Raw genomic sequence first — 15,760 nt, 5'->3', positions numbered from 1 at the left:
GTGGACTGTTCACCACCCACTTCTACTCTATCCCATCTTATTTTCTTCTTCGTTAAATAAAATCGTTAGCAGCGACAGCTCTCTTTAAATTCAGGCAAGCATATGCCAGACACGCGGTGCTTCAAGACTTAATGGTAGTAATTTCTGTGCATGCGGGAGAGTTTTCCCTCTCAAAACGGGTTAGCCACGTTACTATCTACGTAATTCTAATTCGCACATGCGCAAAATAGTTTTTTTAGTTTAAACCGGGTTTTACTTGTGTTGCGTTCTATTTTCATTAGTTAAGCATGAGTAAAGCTCTTATCCCCATATGTAAATGTTGTGCGTGTATATTAATTTTGTTTTCTTTACTATTTCTAATAATTAGTACAGTTAATGAGGGATTGCTCCGAGAAAGTTTCGTTTTTTTGAATCCTTGCTCTATCAGAGGGCTGGTAAGTCTTGGACTGTCCCTCTTCCTCTTCAGGTGCTTCGGAAACTCCAACGCTGGGCAGACTCAAGGAGTTAGTAGATGTTGGCTCCACTTCTTTCTCTGCTCATCTCACCCTCTTGGCATAAGAAGCATGTATCCAATTCAGCAATCCAGCACACTTTATGGTAGTGTTAGTAACCAAGTTTGCTTGGTACTGGCCTCTCCAGCATTCTTCGAGACACAACTTATGAACTTTTTTCTTCACATGAACCCAGAAATAGGCCTCAAGTCATGGCACGGAGCTCTTGGCACAGATGGATTGACAACGTTGACCTGGTGAGAGCTAGAACACACCACATCAGCCATTCCCTTATAGTACTCGATAACCAGGTTATCTGTGATATTCACAAGATCAGCTGCCGGGACAGAAGGGATTCTCATGGTTCGTACCATCAGCACCTCTTGCACGGCGTGCTTTGAATGTACCCTGGGGAGGGCATCGGGCCATTCGAGGGATATTAAGGCACAGGCCTTGACCAGTTTTTGCTTTGATCATCCTGTTTACCCTCCATACCACATCTGATGCTTCTGCTCTAACTGCAATTTAATCTTTGGTCAACTCCTAGCAGTGTGCGTAACTATTCCATTATTTCATTTTCAAAGTGATTCACATGATTTGATTCAAGATGAACTGGCATTCAGAACACAGAATCAATTCCTGCAGTAGTAGTTTGGCAGCCGTAAAACTGTCACATCTCCTGGTGGGATATGCCTCAACCCAGCAGGAGAACATGCATATAATGACTATTATGTACCTCAATCGATTACATCGGGGCAATTCCAAGAAGTCCATCTGAAGATGGTTAAAGGTGCCATCTGGCTTTCCTATGTGATTCATAGTCACCACAGCCTTTTTGCCCACATTCTGTTTCTGACAAGTCATAAAACACTGACACAGATTTTCAGTCATTACGGAGAAGTGAGCATTTTACCAATGCAGCCTAAAGGTCATGACCATCCCATCTCGTCCCACATGTATTGGGCCATCCATGTGTCTCACCATGGCAGGTAACACAGAGTCAGGCAAAACAGGTTTCCCATCACTAGATAATCAGAAGTCGCCAGCATCCTTTATACATCCGGCCCTTTCTCACTATGCCTTTTTTTCGATCTCTGGCGCTTCATGTTGTGGTTCCTTCAACTTGTTAAATGTTTGCACCGTATTCAGGAGCATGTTAGAAACTATCTCTCCCTCAGCACTGCATCGTTGGTTCAGATGGAATGTGCTGGATTCCAGAGAGCAGTAGGCAGCAATATCATCCGCATAGCGGCTGCCTCTTGTAACAAAGTCCTCACACTCCGTGCAGCACATTTCACCACTGCTATTTCTTTGAGCAGCTGTAGAGCATTCAACAGGTTCAGGGACTACAGACTATTCTTGATAGGTGACCCAGCTGAAGTTAAGAACCCTCTCTGCAACCACAGTTGACCAAAGTTGTGCACAACCCCGAAGCCATACGGGCTGTCAGTATAACTGGTGACTCAAGACGAAGCACCAGGGGCCTTCATAAGACACTTAGAACCATCAGAGAGGCCTTCCCTCATTTGTAGTTTGGCTTTAAGGGAACTTAGGTGTATGGACATATTGAAATGAGCATGATATTCAGTCGCTTGATTAAGCCAAGCAAAGCAAAGTGTCTTATGAATGCCCCTGGTGCTTCGTTTTACTATTAGTGAGCCCATACTCATTTTGCAAGTTGTAGGATGCTCGTTTGGTTTCGAAAAATTGTGTGCACTGGGATTTGTTCTTTTATGGTGGTTTTTTGATGAATGTAATTATGTTTTGTTTACACCAAAGGCTGTTTACATTTTGCTTTACACTTTATTGCATAAATTGCACAGAAGTCTTTGAAAATGTATGCTGTGTTCTCCGGATTGCTGTTACGTGTTTGATAGAAACCCATAAAGTGATTGAATTAACTGTTCTAATTCATATCTATCAGAAATAAAAAGAATGAGATATAATCACGTTGAATAAGATTCATGGTCAGTAGAAAAAAAGTTTATTTTAAGTTGTGTCAGCACTGGTCTTTTCTTGTTGTTGTTTGTTCAAATGAGTCTCCAACTCTACTCCACTTGGAGTGGAATACATCATGCAATTAAGTTTACAGAGCAGGTCTCTTCCCAACATGTTCACGGGACTGGAATCGCATGTGACGAATTGGTGACAATCTCTGATGGTCCCTATTTTTACTGGGACTGGCACCTGAATCTGATTGGTATGCTGCTGATTTATCATGCCAACATCTTGAATCTCGTTTCTAGAGAAGCGGGGTTCGGGACCTCAACCTTTCTAACGGTTGAATGGGTGGCTCCAGTGTCTATTAGGAAGGGTGAAGGCCGGAATTAAATTCAAAGCGGTACAAAAGGGGGTGGTGATGGACGGAGCATCAGAACCAATCAAACACTCACACCCAGTCAACAGATCTGGGTTTGATCCATCACCATTCTTTAGCCCACTCTGCCACCCCAGTTCAGACATGGCCATATGCAAATCAGTCTGACCATGTGCCTCATGGGAACAGTCCAGCCCGAACTGCCAAGCCATGCCTTCCCTGAACCGGAAACAAGCTTCCTAGGACCGGTTTCTGGCATTTCAGCCGTCTTCAGCCAGGCTTGCTTGAATCCAGTGGCAAAGTGAGCAAAGGACTTACGTCTGAGCATACCCTGCCAACTTATGGGCGAACAAAGCGGTACAAAAGGGGGTGGTGATGGACGGAGCATCAGAACCAATCAAACACTCACACCCAGTCAACAGATCTGTGTTTGATCCATCTCCATTCTTTAGCCCACTCTGCCACCCCAGTTCAGACATGGCCATATGCAAATCAGTCTGACCCTGTGCCTCATGGGAACAGTCCAGCCCGAACTGCCAAGCCATGCCTTCCCTGGACCGGAAACAAGCTTCCTAGGACCGGTTTCTGGCATTTCAGCCGTCTTCAGCCAGGCTTGCTTGAATCCAGTGGCAAAGTGAGCAAGGGACTCACGTCTGAGCATACCCTGCCAACTTATGGGCGAACAAAGCGCTACAAAAGGGGGTGGTGATGGACGGAGCATCAGAACCAATCAAACACTCACACCCAGTCAACAGATCTGGGTTTGATCCATCACCATTCTTTAGCCCACTCTGCCACCCCAGTTCAGACATGGCCATATGCAAATCAGTCTGACCCTGTGCCTCATGGGAACAGTCCAGCCCGAACTGCCAAGCCATGCCTTCCCTGGACCGGAAACAAGCTTCCTAGGACCGGTTTCTGGCATTTCAGCCGTCTTCAGCCAGGCTTGCTTGAATCCAGTGGCAAAGTGAGCAAGGGACTCACGTCTGAGCATACCCTGCCAACTTATGGGTGAACAAAGCGGTACAAAAGGGGGTGGTGATGGACGGAGCATCAGAACCAATCAAACACTCACACCCAGTCAACAGATCTGGGTTTGATCCATCACCATTCTTTAGCCCACTCTGCCACCCCAGTTCAGACATGGCCATATGCAAATCAGTCTGACCCTGTGCCTCATGGGAACAGTCCAGCCCGAACTGCCAAGCCATGCCTTCCCTGGACCGGAAACAAGCTTCCTAGGACCGGTTTCTGGCATTTCAGCCGTCTTCAGCCAGGCTTGCTTGAATCCAGTGGCAAAGTGAGCAAGGGACTCACGTCTGAGCATACCCTGCCAACTTATGGGCGAACAAAGCGGTACAAAAGGGGGTGGTGATGGACGGAGCATCAGAACAAATCAAACACTCACACCCAGTCAACAGATCTGGGTTTGATCCATCACCATTCTTTAGCCCACTCTGCCACCCCAGTTCAGATATGGCCATATGCAAATCAGTCTGACCCTGTGCCTCATGGGAACAGTCCAGCCCGAACTGCCAAGCCATGCCTTCCCTGGACCGGAAACAAGCTTCCTAGGACCAGTTTCTGGCATTTCAGCCGTCTTCAGCCAGGCTTGCTTGAATCCAGTGGCAAAGTGAGCAAGGGACTCACGTCTGAGCATACCCTGCCAACTTATGGGCGAACAAAGCTGTACAAAAGGGGGTGGTGATGGTCGGAGCATCAGAACCAATCAAACACTCACACCCAGTCAACAGATCTGGGTTTGATCCATCACCATTCTTTAGCCCACTCTGCCACCCCAGTTCAGACATGGCCATATGCAAATCAGTCTGACCCTGTGCCTCATGGGAACAGTCCAGCCCGAACTGCCAAGTCATGCCTTCCCTGGACCGGAAACAAGCTTCCTAGGACCGGTTTCTGGCATTTCAGCCGTCTTCAGCCAGGCTTGCTTGAATCCAGTGGCAAAGTGAGCAAGGGACTCACGTCTGAGCATACCCTGCCAACTTATGGGCGAACAAAGCGGTACAAAAGGGGGTGGTGATGGACGGAGCATCAGAACCAATCAAACACTCACACCCAGTCAACAGATCTGGGTTTGATCCATCACCATTCTTTAGCCCACTCTGCCACCCCAGTTCAGACATGGCCATATGCAAATCAGTCTGACCCTGTGCCTCATGGGAACAGTCCAGCCCGAACTGCCAAGCCATGCCTTCCCTGGACCGGAAACAAGCTTCCTAGGACCGGTTTCTGGCATTTCAGCCGTCTTCAGCCAGGCTTGCTTGAATCCAGTGGCAAAGTGAGCAAGGGACTCACGTCTGAGCATACCCTGCCAACTTATGGGCGAACAAAGCGGTACAAAAGGGGGTGGTGATGGACGGAGCATCAGAACCAATCAAACACTCACACCCAGTCAACAGATCTGGGTTTGATCCATCACCATTCTTTAGCCCACTCTGCCACCCCAGTTCAGACATGGCCATATGCAAATCAGTCTGACCCTGTGCCTCATGGGAACAGTCCAGCCCGAACTGCCAAGCCATGCCTTCCCTGGACCGGAAACAAGCTTCCTAGGACCGGTTTCTGGTATTTCAGCCGTCTTCAGCCATGCTTGCTTGAATCCAGTGGCAAAGTGAGCAAGGGACTCACGTCTGAGCATACCCTGCCAACTTATGGGCAAACAAAGCGGTACAAAAGGGGGTGGTGATGGACGGAGCATCAGAACCAATCAAACACTCACACCCAGTCAACAGATCTGGGTTTGATCCATCACCATTCTTTAGCCCACTCTGCCACCCCAGTTCGGACATGGCCATATGCAAATCAGTCTGACCCTGTGCCTCATGGGAACAGTCCAGCCCGAACTGCCAAGCCATGCCTTCCCTGGACCGGAAACAAGCTTCCTAGGACCGGTTTCTGGCATTTCAGCCGTCTTCAGCCAGGCTTGCTTGAATCCAGTGGCAAAGTGAGCAAGGGACTCACGTCTGAGCATACCCTGCCAACTTATGGGCGAACAAAGCGGTACAAAAGGGGGTGGTGATGGACGGAGCATCAGAACCAATCAAACACTCACACCCAGTCAACAGATCTGGGTTTGATCCATCACCATTCTTTAGCCCACTCTGCCACCCCAGTTCAGACATGGGCATATGCAAATCAGTCTGACCCTGTGCCTCATGGGAACAGCCCAGCCCAAACTGCCAAGCCATGCCTTCCCTGGACCGGAAACAAGCTTCCTAGGACCGGTTTCTGGCATTTCAGCCGTCTTCAGCCAGGCTTACTTGAATCCAGTGGCAAAGTGAGCAAGGGACTCACGTCTGAGCATACCCTGCCAACTTATGGGAGAACAAAGCGGTACAAAAGAGGCTGGTGATGGACGGAGCATCAGAACCAATCAAACACTCACACCCAGTCAACAGATCTGGGTTTGATCCATCACCATTCTTTAGCCCACTCTGCCACCCCAGTTCAGACATGGCCATATGCAAATCAGTCTGACCCTGTGCCTCATGGGAACAGTCCAGCCCGAACTGCCAAGCCATGCCTTCCCTGGACCGGAAACAAGCTTCCTCGGACCGGTTTCTGGCATTTCAGCCGTCTTCAGCCAGGCTTGCTTGAATCCTGTGGCAATAAATTCAAGGCACTCATCATGACCCACAGAGCTCTACACAACAAGGGCCCGGGTAAATTAGAGACCTGTTGACCCTTTACGTTCCAAGTAGCAGCCTGAGATCCGGATCCGAATGACTAATAAAAACTATACGAATCAGAAGAGCCAGCTGGGGAGGTAGATCATTGTCCCTCCTGGCACCCAAGCTATGGAACTCACTACCACGTGAATCACATATACTGACTTTGGAAGCAGCTTTCCGGAAGGCGATTAAAACATGGATGTTCAAGCAGTATCACTAATCCATCTCTAGCCTTGCGGAGTGGGAATCTCGCAGCGCTGGGAAGCTCTTGGGTAGCCATGCGCTCTATAAATCTATAAAATCTAAAGTCTAAAGAATGTCCATTAACGTCTCCCTCTACATAAGGGCCACTCTGGTCCACTTCCAGGACTTCGCCAAGTATACACTTCTCCTCCTCCTTCTCCCTCAGGCACCGTCATTGGACATATTCGAATCCCACTGAGCTCTCCAATATAATGGAAACTACGGAATCCTGGGTCATGAATTGGTTCTGCTGGGCTCTGAAACTAGCTTGGAAGTGAGGGTTCCCACTTTGCGCCTGTATCGGTACTAGGGGTGTATGCTGTGGCCGGCCACCAACCATTGGGCAGCCACAGCCTGGGCAATCACTGATGACACCTAATTGTGATTACGGGAAATTAGGGCCCTTTAAATACCACTCCTTGCCTCCTTACATTCCCATTCCAGGCGAGCAGGTTAGGGGTAGGTCTCTGGCGCTCTACGCTCAGGACTCAGGATTACAACTACCAATCTAAACTTTCAGCAGGTATTGCCTCTCCGTATCTCCAGAGGGCTTATCTCTTTTTAATGCAGACACTTCTTTGCTATGTTTTAACAGTTCTCGAGCAGCTGTGACTTAAAGGGACTTACAGATTGATCTAAAGGGTAAGATTCCTACTCTCATCTATAGAAATTTCACTACCTCATCTCTATTTGCGTAATTTCTTGTACGTCCAAAATATATGTTCTTTGTTGATTTTACAAGTGTCCACCTGCCTGGCCTTCTGTGTGTATGAACGGTTTCACTTTACTGTGATGTTTTAGCGCTGCATGAGTGTGTCTACCATGAGGAGACGCGAGCAATTAGTGTGCTACTTGAGAAGAACCTTTTCATATATTCTAAAACTAGGTTTATCATGACTTTCTATAATTTATCTAGGGTGGACAATCAAGGTATTTTCCTATAGGGAGTACCTGGCACTATACGTCATATCCTAGATGTTGCGTAGGGATCTTTTTAGGTCCTGAAGAAACACCAGGGATCCGGTTGGACCAATAGGCACGAAACATGCAGACCTGAGCGCACACACATGTTAAGGCTACCTTGGTCTATTGAGCCCTTATGATAGCTTCCTTTGATTGGTTTTAACAACTGTCGAGGGAACCATCACATTAAATACTTTTTGCTACCCTTACAGTTTAAATATATTTTTCACCCCATTTTTGCACCCACTCCACCCTACTCATTTCACGTTCTTTCACATACATGCATCGTTACAGCTAAAACAAAAAAGATCTCTGATAAAGAGACCTTTTGCAGGGCCTATAGGGCATTGCAGCGTCAGCCCTATGAGATGCGTGCCTTAAGATGAAGCATGACATCCATTTGGATGTGCGAGGGTACTAAAAAATAATCATTAGGATCCCCTAGGATTCACCAACCGTGTCTTTTCTCTCTTCTTCCCCAACAGGAACAGTACCTTCTTGTTTTAGTTGTCTGGAGCGTGGGGAATGGACCCTTATCAGTTCCTTGGGGGTGGGGAGGGCAGGGGAAGGAAGGAAGGGAGGGAGGGAGAGAGAGAGAGAGAGAGAGAGAACACACACTCTCTTTCTCTTAGGAAAACAACGGTGGTCACACTCTGTTTTTGCCATCATGCTTACACCAAAAAGCATAATTTTCTTATAGTGGTTCTCAAACGCATAACTGAAGTCAAATGTGTTTCCTTATCAGTACATTTCAATACATTTCACTTTAAAGTATAAAGTGGTCCAGTGTTTCAAGTTTGTAACATTACTAACAAATGTGATTGGGGAGAGCAGACTCTGCCCCCTCCCCTCACACCTGACCACCACCCACAGCCCGTCAGTCTTTCAGACATTACAGGAAATTGCAGAAACGTCTGATTTTCTTTGGGCAGGTGTACCTGCAAGGCAGTTAAACAATTATTTTTATTCTGAAAATCTATTGTTGAAAGTATGCCTTTTTAAATGTAAGGAAAAGAGTGCATTCTTTTCCTCATGGTAGAAATGTGTTTTTGTGGTTAAGTTGTCAAAAAAGGAACCACAAGGTCTTGTCAAATGCCATTTTTCTGAAGTGGACTGCAGACGCTCTTCATCGCTCTCTTAGAAAGGGCCTGCTGCTTCTAGAAGATTGCCAAGAACCCTGGGGGATATACAATTAGACTCAGTGCAGTCCAAGAAAACCAGACTGGAAAATGTTTTGCCCTTAACACTGTACCTCGCCTTACTAAAGCCCTGTTTACCAGGGAACTGTCCATTAAATCCTTCAATTAATCGAAGAGCATGAACAGAAGTAGCTGGCTTTCAAGACCTTTCATAAATGGGATAGCCTTCCCAAATAATCAAGGACTGAAGATTTCCTCAGAACATTCAGGAATCACAAATATCTTTAATGATAAAGGTGCCGATTACGATCCGGCAAAAAAATTCCCTGTGCGACTCGTATCCTGACTTTTTACCGTACGAATCGTACAAGTGCCGTACGAACTGGCAATCACGATTCGCATGGTAAAAAGTCCATACGAACCGCATTGGGAATGATTCCCCACACGTCCTCGGGTCGGAAAATGTGTCCGACACGTCCCCGGACGATTTACCGTACAAATGTGAAAAGTCAAGTCCGACCGAGGAATCACGATCCATCCCGTGCGTCCGATGTTACAACCGTATGGAAAAAACACCGTCCGCACCGAACTTCCATTGCAACCATGGAGATATGTGCCCGCATACGCGCCAAACACTCCCCCCAGCACCCTTACGTTCGAGTCGTACCCCCACCCCTGTACGTGTCGTACCACCGTGTACCCACACCCCAGTACGTTCGAGTCGTACCCCCACCCCTGTACGTGTCGTACCACCGTGTACCCACACCCCAGTACGTTCGAGTCGTACCCCCACCCCTGTACGTGTCGTACCACCGTGTACCCACACCCCAGTACGTTCGAGTCGTACCCCCACCCCTGTACGTGTCGCACCCCCGTGTACCCACACCCCAGCACGTTCGAGTCGTACCCCCACCCCTGTACGTGTCGTACCACCGTGTACCCACACCCCAGTACGTTCGAGTCGTACCCCCACCCCTGTACGTGTCGCACCCCCGTGTACCCACACCCCAGTACGTTCGAGTCGTACCCCCACCCCTGTACGTGTTGTACCACCGTGTACCCACACCCCAGTACGTTCGAGTCGTACCCCCACCCCTGTACGTGTCGTACCACCGTGTACCCACACCCCAGTATGTTCGAGTCGTACCCCCACCCCTGTACGTGTCGTACCACCGTGTACCCACACCCCAGTACGTTCGAGTCGTACCCCCACCCCTGTACGTGTCGCACCCCCGTGTACCCACACCCCAGTACGTTCGAGTCGTACCCCCACCCCTGTACGTGTCGTACCACCGTGTACCCACACCCCAGTACGTTCGAGTCGTACCCCCACCCCTGTACGTGTCGCACCCCCGTGTACCCACACCCCAGTACGTTCGAGTCGTACCCCCACCCCTGTACGTGTCGCACCCCCGTGTACCCACACCCCAGTACGTTCGAGTCATACCCCCACCCCTGTACGTGTCGCACCCCCGTGTACCCACACCCCAGTACGTTCGAGTCGTACCCCCACCCCTGTACGTGTCGCACCCCCGTGTACCCACACCCCAGTACGTTCGAGTCGTACCCCCACCCCTGTACGTGTCGTACCCCCGTGTACCCACACCCCAGTACGTTCGAGTCGTACCCCCACCCCTGTACGTGTCGTACCACCGTGTACCCACACCCCAGTACGTTGGAGTCGTACCCCCACCCCTGTACGTGCCGCACCCCCGTGTACCCACACCCCAGTACGTTCGAGTCGTACCCCCACCCCTGTACGTGTCGCACCCCCGTGTACCCACACCCCAGTACGTTCGAGTCGTACCCCCACCCCTGTACGTGTCGCACCCCCGTGTACCCACACCCCAGTACGTTCGAGTCGTACCCCCACCCCTGTACGTGTCGTACCCCCGTGTACCCACACCCCTGTACGTTCGAGTTGTACCCCCACCCCTGTACGTGTCGTACCACCGTGTACCCACACCCCAGTACGTTCGAGTCGTACCCCCACCCCTGTACATGTCGTACCACCGTCTAAGTACACCCCAGTACGTTCGAGTCGTACCCCCACCCCTGTACGTGTCGTACCACCGTGTACCCACACCCCAGTACGTTCGAGTCGTACCCCCACCCCAGTACGTGTCGTACCACCGTCTAAGTACACCCCAGTACGTTCGAGTCGTACCCCCACCCCTGTACGTGTCGTACCCCTGTGTACCCACACCCCAGTACGTTCGAGTCGTACCCCCACCCTTGTACGTGTCGTACCACCGTCTAAGTACTCCCCAGTACGTTCCAGTCGCACCCCCACCACAACCTCCTAAGTACGGAGCGCACCCCATGCCCCAACATCACAACCGCATGTACGAGTCGTGCCAAGCCACACACAAGGACAGCACCGTACAACCAAATGGCCCATCTACACACCGTACACACGCTCAAAACGCACGTACACAACCAGGACAAAACAAAACAACACAAGAATACACTATTCGAATGGCACAAAGCCACTAAACATGGCCAACAAACACTCATAAAACACACATTCACTGACCTGCAACTGCCAAAAACAAACAGAGGCCCTAAACACCACCACTCCTTATAACACACCCACCCAAACTTCAAACACAGCCACACCCACCAATGGACCAATAAAAAGGGCCCACACACACAAACCATGAGCCTTTGCAACAGACTCACTGCTGCCAGACACCACAGACAACTTACAGCACCTTACTACAAGCTTCACCACACCTTACACTTGCACATCTCCACACAACCACCTTCACAAACACACCCTCAACACATTCACACACACACCTGCACAACCACACCCACACACCCACAACCATCCACACACCCCCCCCACCATCAACACCCCCCCCACCATCCACACGCACACCCCTCACCATGCCCACTACCAAGAATCCAAAGTTCAGTAACCGAGAGTTGGAGGTTCTTGTCGACGAAATCCTCAGAGTCGAGCCACAGCTCTTTGGAACATTGGTCAGAAACACCAGCATGGCAGCTAAAACAGCCATGTGGCAGACCATCGTCGATGCTGTGAATGCTGTTGCGGACACCAGAAGGACCAGGCAGGAATGCCAGAACAGGTGGTACGATCTGCGGAGGAGGGTCCGAGCCAAGAGGCAGGAGGAACACGACCAGGCCAACCCCACCGGAGGAGGGCCCTCCCGCAGACCCGTACACTACCAGCCCTGGGAGGAGAGGATGATGGCCATACTGCCGGTGGAGGCAGTTGAAGGATTAGAAGGACTCCGAGACCCGGGTGAGTACACAAACAACGCACCTCACATGGGGGGAACGGCATCCACAACCAATTCACTAACAGGCACGCAACCACCCCAAGCCATCGCATGACTCAACCACACTCCATGAGCACGCACATGCCACTGCTGCCACCATGCCCCATGCACCCAGCTGGACAATGTCAAGTCACAGGCCACAGAAGACACCAACACATGACACGGTAACCCGGATGGAGGGAGGGTGGGCCCCAAAAATCACATAGTGCAACTCAGAAGCAGACAACAATGCCCTCTTCCCATATGGCCCAGGTCACAGCCAGACAAACAGTGTGTCCCCACACAGGAAAGACTCGCCAGCAAATGGCGGACGCCTTGCATCAACACATGGGGGTGAAGGCACTGTTTTGCACATGACAGCAGCTAATGAACAGCCAACATTGTGAAAGAGTGGCAGCACACACCACCACAGCAGCAGCGCACAGACACACATCACACCCAATGGGTGCCTGGAGATCAGAAACAAACTCACATCAACAAGCCAAGGGCCACTCAAAGATCTGCTAACAGTGTGTGCCCAGGAAGCTGGGCTGAGGTGACAGAGGGTGACACACAGAGGGAGGGAGAGGGGGACAGAGAGGGAGGGAGACGGACAGAGGGAGGAGGCTGACACACGGAGGGAGGGAGAGGGGGACAGAGAGGGAGGGAGAGGGGGACAGAGAGGGAGGGAGAGGGGGACAGAGAGGGAGCGAGACACAGGGAGACCAAATCAGCCGTGTGGCGTGTGCGAATGTCTGCTCGTCAGCAGGTAGACTGCGTGCATGTAGACAAGGATGGCCAGTCCCAGAACCCCCCCTCTTCACCATGGCAAGACACAGGGCCATGTCACAACCTGTTCACGAGCACAACGACAGCTACCTGGATCATATAAGTGTGTGGATCCACTCCATGTGCACATGTACAGTGCTACACGGAAGGCGCCAATGCATGGCTCGCCACACCTGCCCACTCCACTGCTGACTGCAGTCACACTTGACGCAGCAAGTAAGACCGTGCCACACATAGTTAAAGGGGCCAAAGTGGTGCCCAAGGGACACACCCATGCACAAGTGCACTGTGAGTGGAATGCAAGACAGATCCTAATTCCAAGAGGAAATGTGCCAACGTTGAAACTGATGAAACATGGATGTTGCATGGACCAAAATTAACATTGTCTCTCTCACACACAGGTCAACGTCGTGGTTCACCCCCCAACACTGGGGGGGAAGACTCACAGGACCCGGATCTGCGGGAGCCCGATCCCACCGGCAGCGACCACTCTCACCACTCTGTGGACGACCCCGACCGACCTGGCCCCTCTGGTGTCCAACCACCTGCAGCACCTGCGTCAGGTACAACTGTGCCAACCACCACCCCCACTCCTGCCACATCCCAGGAGACACCCAGGATCCCTGCCCCAACACCACAATGCAGCCAGGCTGGCCAGGAGGGACACGGTGTCCCGGGCACCCAGGAGGAGGCAGGCGACAACACCAATGCCACCCCTCAGGGGTCCCGGAGACCCGATGTACCCACAAGGGCAGGCCAGGTGCAGGTGGGCAGGGGTGGTGGGAGTGGAGGACGGCGGAGGCGCGAGCCTGACCAGTTGGCTGGGGAACCGGTATTTGCCCATGTCCGCAACATCATGGACACATACCGGCAGGACACCACGGGCATGGCCCAGGTTGTGTCCACCCTCAATGAGATCAAGGGGACCCTCGATGAGATGAAGACCCAGCAGGCCCAGCAACATGCCTGTCTACTGCAACACCAACGGAGGATGGAGGCCAGACAGGCTGAGCAAGTGACGGCGTTCCAGGGGATTCACGATACACTCCGTCGGATGGCCGACAACATGGCCGACCCTCCCTGTGCCAGAAGGCGGAGAACATCACCACCCACAGGGAGGGATCAGGAGGAGGAGGAGGAAACATCCGATGGAGCATCCCAGACGTCATCACGGCCTGCTGCTGAGGGTCCCCGCAGGAGGCCGGGTTGTCCACGGAAAGGACCGTGAGGGTCAGCGCTACATCACCAACTCCCAGGACACCTGGCCTGGCACCTGGCCCACTGGAGCAACAGCATCACAGCATCAAGAGACATTATCTGCCACATGGCCCTGCTGGTCACTGGCTGACCAATGTTGACAAAGACTGTGGCATGGACTCTGAGGATTTCCAATGGCAAGGACACCAACTCCCCTACTGAACTTTGGATTCCAAACTCCCGGAAAGCCCCTCACTTTGTCCCCCCCCAATAATAAATCACACTATGAAGAGTAGATGCCTGCTGGTTGCATTATTACCTAACATGTGTCATGTAAAGTCTAAACATGCCTGAGTCATCTTTTGTCTTCAACCATCCACACCCTGGGGCCTGAGTCTGGCACAGGACAAATGGGTCACAGTGTATTAGGCAAGACAGACATGGAGCACCATACACACCCGTGATGGGCCCAACCAGCTGAGGGGGTGGCCAAACAACCGTGCTGACAGACACATTGAGTACAGCAACAGTCATGCGCAGAGGTCAGGGATCCAGTCCAGTGTCCTGGGGGGCATCCAGGTATGTGTAGACAGGTGGCAGAACCATGTCCTGCAAGCTTGAGTCCGGTGGATGCAGAGAATGGGGTCCTGGACAACGTTGGATGCATGGGGATGGCACATGTCACAATACCCACACAGTCATGGACATCATGCCCAATACACAGTCTCAGCCCACACACACAGCTTGCATCTTGCTACTCGACACATTGACACATAGCCACAATCAGGGAATACCATGCCAGACATGCTGGATGCACCGTGGCAACACACCAGCATTAACTGAGAAGAGGCACCTTGGAGGCATAGGGACACCTTTATTAGTCATGTTTTCGGGATTGCAGAGGCAACTTGAAGTACAAATGAACACATCATGTGGAGTAACATGTGGGTCCAATACTGGCACCCCCCTTCTGCAGCACAAATGCGTGTTTGCCATGGAACTGGCACACAAGCATCGGCTAACAGCTAAACACCCACAGCTGCTCACGGAGAGCCTGCCATACACCATAGATCCGCTGATGTGGAAGTCCCACACCATGTCAAGCCAATGCCAACCGTATGTGTCCGAGGGCAGTGTCACACACATTGATGCCATCATCACAATCCCCTATCCCATCACTGATGACTGTCAACCAGGCAGACCATCTATTCAGGTGTACACAGCTGCATGTCGTGTCCCATGGTGATGCCACATGGCTGCAGAGGAACCAAACATCGACAGGGGCAGTGTGCATACATCGTGAACAACTACCACACCCAATACACCCCAGATGCATTCCTTACCCTATGGAGACTTCCAAACGTGTCCGTGCCTGTAACGCTGAGTCAGCCCACGATGTCATGTCCATGAGGAATAGCAGTGCCACAACAATGCAAGCAGCAGACGGCATGCGCAAGTACCTGGGGAAGATAGACACACAAATAGTCAGCCACATAAAGCACAGCCACTTGCATGTGCATTTACTCGACACATGTATGGATGAAAACATGCTAGGTCACAATTATGACAGGGGAAATACAACCATCACTGCCACCATCACTCCAGTGACACACCCACACACACCTCTGACTCACGTGCCATA

Source organism: Triturus cristatus, chromosome 4_2, assembly GCF_964204655.1.
Source record: "Triturus cristatus chromosome 4_2, aTriCri1.1, whole genome shotgun sequence".
Taxonomy (NCBI): domain Eukaryota; kingdom Metazoa; phylum Chordata; class Amphibia; order Caudata; family Salamandridae; genus Triturus; species Triturus cristatus.
This window is presented reverse-complemented; position numbering follows the sequence as displayed.